We start from the raw sequence: 5468 nt of genomic DNA on the forward strand, positions 1-5468 counted from the left end.
CCAGGTGTTCTGCCTTGATTGGCCTGGGGCGCATCCTTATGGATATTTTCAAAGGCTCCCAAGTGATTCTACAGCCAAGGTAGAGGCCATAGGGTGGCCAAGGGGCTTTGAGAAATGATTTAAGCCAGTGTTTCTCAAACTGTCGTATACATTCAGATCAGCTGGGGACCGTGTTGAAATGCAAATTTTGATTCCACCATGGTGGGACCCCAGAGTGTTTGTCTCTGACAGCTGCCCAGTGATGCTGGTGCTCGTTCTCGGACCACACTTTGATTAGGAAAGATTTAAGCCAATGGTTCTCAAAGTGTGGTCCCTAGACCAGCTGCATCAATATCACCTGGGAGTCTGTTGGAAAGGCAGTGTCCTGTGGTCTGTCCCAGACCTGGTGAGTTACAAACAGGGCCATGCTCAAGATCACTGATAGAGGCCAGCCCCTCTCCCCAGGATACATCTGTCCCTCTGTCTGAAGGATGCCTTCAGAAAAGCCTTCTTGGATATAGCTCCCTTCCTGGACCAGCCAGGTGAGTGTTTTGGGGGTGAGAACAAGTGGGTAGGAATTAATGAGTCCATATGTCAATTTCTGGCAGAGAATAAATGCACACAGTAAGAGCACAAATGTCTAGTTTTCAGACCCCAAGGGAGGGGGGGGGGAAACACCTGAAACACACCAGCAATGGAGAGATGAAATTCAATTCCAAACTAAAAATACACATTATTTATCATTATCTAGAAGGAGGTTCGGAGAAGGCCATTAGCGAGAGTTTTCTGGCTGGCGCGGTTCTCAGTTGAAGAGCAGCAGCCAGGAGCGCCCATGTCCTACATTCCCCTTTGTCCCAGTCACGAGGCAACGCGGCAACAACTCCACGGCCGGTGGCTGCTCCCACCGGAAATGATTTCCAGTTGCAAGGAGACTGGTGGGGAGGGCACCAGGCTCAGAGGTGCCAGCTTCCCAAGGGGTAAGCCATCTCCTGATGTCCCGGGGGGTGGGGACCTGTGTGGGGTGGGGCACACTCTTGACACTTTCCGGAAGCACCCTGGGCGTGCCCAGGCAACAAGGCGGGGTGAGGGGGGGTCTTGGGATTATCAGGGAGGACCGGGAGCCTCCATGGTGACTGTGGCTATCTGTCCTGTCCCCTGCCTGGGAGGCAAAGAAGTTTTGCTGGAGAATGTGGGCATGTTGCCCTGGAACCCACGTGGCCTCGCAGCTCCCAATCAACTAACCTTGGAGAGCTGGGGAGGCCCGGGAGAGGAGGCGGCCAGTTTTATGTTCAGAAGAATAAGGCTGAACCCTAAGAGGTCCAGGCTCAGGGAGGGAAGGAGGGGGGCAGACAAGAGGTGTACCTAGCAGTTAGCAGGAGCTGCTTCCACACCCAAGCAACCCAGTGGCACCTGTCATCAGGGGACCGTTCATTTAGGGAGAGAGAGGACATGGCTATGTATTTCCCTAATGAGTTTTAAGGGGGACGCTAGCAGTTAACATCTCCCCTTCTCCTATCCCGGGTCCCATTGTGCAAAAGATCAAGAGAAACACCTTGTCTCTGAGCCAGAGAATAAAATAGCAAGTGTTGGGCAGGAACTTGGGGTTAGACGAACATGTTCAAACCCAACTCCCCTACTTAGCTGTGTGGCTTTGGGCAAGTCACATACCCACTCTGGGCTTCATTCTCTTATCTGTAAAATGGGGAGAATAGCAGTACTTCCTTTGCACAATGCTCACTGGGGGGCCTGGCGCAGGGAGGGCACCAATAAGGCACACTGAGCTGAGAGTGTGCCCCCTCACCCCCGCTCACGCCCGTGCCACTCCCTTTCTGCTCTGGAGGCTTGTGCTCCCCAGGGGGCTGCCCCTTCTTTTCTTCGGGGGCCATTGTGGAGGGAGAAGGAAATGGAGGAGAGGAAAGCACACTGAGGCCCAGCCCCTGAGGCTACATCGCTGGGCATGAATCCCAGGCCAGTGCCGGCCACCTCCCTCCCTGTGACATGCAAATGGTTCCCAGGTCCAGGCACAGACCCCCTCTGCCATGGAGGCCCGGCCCCCTGCTTTGCACCCCTTCTCCAACACCCTGAAGCACCTGCTGGGTGCCAGGCAGGGGAGGTGGGGCCCCTGTCCTCGTGGCACCCAGCCCCAACACTGTCTTGTTGAGCTGCGTAGATGTGTGTCCCTGTTTGCCTGTGGGGACCGAAACTTCCTGAACACGGCGTGGTAGGACTCCTGGCTCCCAGAGCCAGCCCCTGGAACGTCCCCACCCCAGCCCCACGTCCCCTCTGTGTCCCTCTTCTTGTGCTTTCCACGAGGCCTGACAGTCTGTGGCTCCAGGTCCCCGGGAGGTCTTGCCGTCCCATTGCCTTGTTTACCCATAAACTGGATTCGGTGAAATGGCCTGAGTGAGCCTCTGGGCCCCACAACCTCAGGAACGTCTCCTGGGCTGTAGGTCAATTTCTTAGAATGCCGTCATGAAGACAAAGCGGAAGCCATCAACAAAACTGAAGAGTCAAGGCAGCGAGTAAATCCAGCCAACGGCCCATTTCAAATACTGGCCCCGGGGTGAATTGGATCTCAAAGAAATGACCTTCAGGGAATTAGGCTCCCTCCCCTGGGGCCCTCCTCACCCAGGTCAGGCCACGAGGAAAGCTCACAGACCAGACGTGGCCGGCTGTCCCCACAGCCCTGGGGTCCCTGGGGTCCCACTGGAGTCCTAACGCTGGATTCCCTCATTCCAGCTGCTGATCACACTGATTTCATGGTCGTCAAACAAGCTCAGAGAGGATTCTGGAGTTTTGCAGAATGGAAGTGATACCTGAGAGGGGAGCTGCTGAGAGGAAAGGGCTCCGTGGGCTCACAGTTTCAGAGGTTGCAGTGCCAGACGAGGGGCCCCTCCACTTTAGGCCTGTGGCAGGGAAGCACAGGGAGACAGGAAGTGTGGTGGGCAGAGGGCAAAGGGAGAAGGAGGAGGGGCCAGCTCCCCCCAACCACCTAAAGACCTCCCGCCAGGCCCCACCTTTTAAAGACCCACCACCTCCAATATCACCACCCTGACCATGCCTGTCACACATGGCCTGAGGGAGACACTTAACATCCAACTATAACAGTTCATTGTGCCTCACCATTAGTCCTGATGGTCCCCACACTCCAGCCAGCTGGTGTCCCTCACCATCAGTGACTTTTTGACCTTGCTTTCCCAAGCTCCATCTATGAAGGACAGGAGGCTGCAAAGGCCTAGGAACGCCCTAAGAATCAGACCAGGAGCCCCAGCCCACCTGCCCCCATGAGTGGTGACAACGCTTCTGCTCCACCTGGTCCCTGGAACTGCTTGGCAGGGGTCAACTGACGCCTCTGCTGCTGTGCTGCCTGACTCCCTTTTCAGAAAACCAACCTCATCGAGCTCAAGTTCAAGTTCACCACTTCAAACCTGCTGTTCAACGGACCTTAATAAATATGTCACCCAAATCACCACGATTGTGTGCTCACAAGGACAGGCTTGGCCTGGACCGTTCAGCTCAGTTCCAAGGACCTCAAACTCGGAACATCCCGAGTTCCACTCGTCAGACTGGCTCCTCCCTGCCTCGCCTCCCTGGTGGACGTCCTATCGCCCCACCAGCACCCAAGCCACGGCACCACCATCACTCTGAGCTGGGTCCCTGCAGGGGCACGTTGGGGTCTTTCTTTCTGCATCTTGGCCACCCACCCCACCTCTAGGTGGCCACCAGAGCTGTCTGAGACCCACATCTGGTCAGGCTCCAACCTGCTGAAATTATCCAGTAGCTTTGCTGATTCCAGGTAATGGCCACCCCCCCCACACACTGGGGATCATTGTGTGGCTGTAGATGCAATGATTATGGGTGGCCTCTGCCCAAAACCACTTTCCCAGACTCTTGGACAGAAAAGCCAGGACTCAGCAGGGATTCAGAGGAGCTACCTACCTGCTTCACCCCATCCCAGTCGGCCTGTGGAGTCTAATTCTGCATTGCACAAACTGACCACTGGATGGGCACTGACCTGTCCAAACAGGCCTCTGGGACCAGGACCAGTGCATTGGGCCCCACTGACCTCATCCTCACACTGGGTCAAAGGAGCAGGTCTCCTTCCTACTTTGCTGGTTGCACATAGAGAGAGTGAACAGCAAGCTTGGCACCGCCAATGGGTTCTAAAAAAAATAAAAGAAATTAAGAAGAAAAAGCAGCTCCATCTATTTACAAAACAGGATTACCATCCGCCGAATCCCGCGGGGGCCTGGGGGATTTTGAAAACACATTCATTTTGTTTCGTCCTTATCAGAGTCACCTGTTCTCCCTGCCCCCACCCTGGCTGGCTTTATTACTCAGAGACCAATGCCTAAGCAGGTGTCCCTTCCCGGGCCCTTAGAAGGCCTGCTGCTGCTCCCCGTCCACCACCCAGGAGAGTGAGAGTGGAGAGACAGAGGCGGCTTTCCCCAGAGACCAGACTGCTGGCCAAGGCCACTGTGGCCACTCCTGAGACCTCCCCAGAGTCCCGAACCTGCAAGAAGAATCAGTCTGCCTCCGAGACTCTGGTTGTCTGGAGAGAGAGAGGGAGGCTCCAAATAAAAGCCAGGGCAAGGCAGTAAGGGACTAAGTTGTTGTGAAGGGTGTTGGACGCCCATAATAATAAACATGTCGCAAACTGCAGTGTCACTCCAGGACTAACCCTGATGCAAAGGCTTCCTCCCGCGCCAGAGAGGGTGCAGGGTAAACAGCAGGGGAATCAATTCCTAACGCACTTTGTTCACGGAGCTCTCGGCCCAGGTCCTGCTGGTGACTGTGCCAGTCCCCCACCTCCTGATCCTCTCCTGTGAGCTGCTGGCCTGGCTGAGGAGAGGGGTCAAGGTTTGGGGAGGTGAGCCCGAGGAGGCACACAGTCCTGGGGAGGTGACACAGCCTCTTAACTCTATTCTGGTGGGGTAGGGGGTGCAGGAAAGAGATCACACACTCGAGGGACTTTCCAAAGCGTCTGTTTCAACCATCTTACTTTACAGATTGGGAAAATAAATCTCAGAGAGGGTGTGGAGCTGTGAGAGGCAGCACCAGCCCATAAAGGAGCTACATGGATGGGGTCCGGTGGGCGCTTCCCGGGAGGAGAGGGAAGCGCTCTCTGCAGGGCCTCGGGTCTTGTTGTCCGAGGTCAGCTGAAGAACTCTTCAAGGGGTAATGGCTCCGTAACTCAGGCGCTAAAGTAATGGACGCGAGAGGAAGATGCCCTCCTGGCTCTAAATCTCAGGGGTGGCGGGAGCTGGTGGTGGGAAGGAGAGAGAAGTGATGGGCCCCCCCCCCATGTCCCTGAACAAACACTGGTGACAAAAGTGCTCAGGGACTCATCGCATCGAGGAGTGGGGGGGTTGCCCTTCAGCTGGTAAATCTCTCATTACCAAGGACGCTTCCTCGCCAGCAATCCTCGGGCTGCATCCCCCACCTCCAGCCGGGGACAAGGGGAGCCCAGAACCTGACCTGTCCCTGGC

The 5468-nt window shown here is 55.8% G+C and overlaps 1 long non-coding RNA gene across 1 annotated transcript; it reads right to left on the reverse strand.

Moving 5' to 3' along the window:
• Positions 1–2788: 2788 nt before the first annotated feature.
• LOC107157215 lies at positions 2789–5051 on the reverse strand. The gene is made up of 3 exons (XR_001505467.2): positions 3919–5051; positions 3103–3187; positions 2789–2885 (listed from the first exon to the last, which is right to left on the reverse strand). It is a non-coding gene; the product is annotated as an uncharacterized LOC107157215 (long non-coding RNA).
• Between the last annotated feature and the right edge of the window lie 417 nt (positions 5052–5468).

The sequence above is a fragment of the Marmota marmota genome, unplaced genomic scaffold (genome assembly GCF_001458135.2).
Source record: "Marmota marmota marmota unplaced genomic scaffold, marMar, whole genome shotgun sequence".
NCBI classification, from domain to species: domain Eukaryota; kingdom Metazoa; phylum Chordata; class Mammalia; order Rodentia; family Sciuridae; genus Marmota; species Marmota marmota.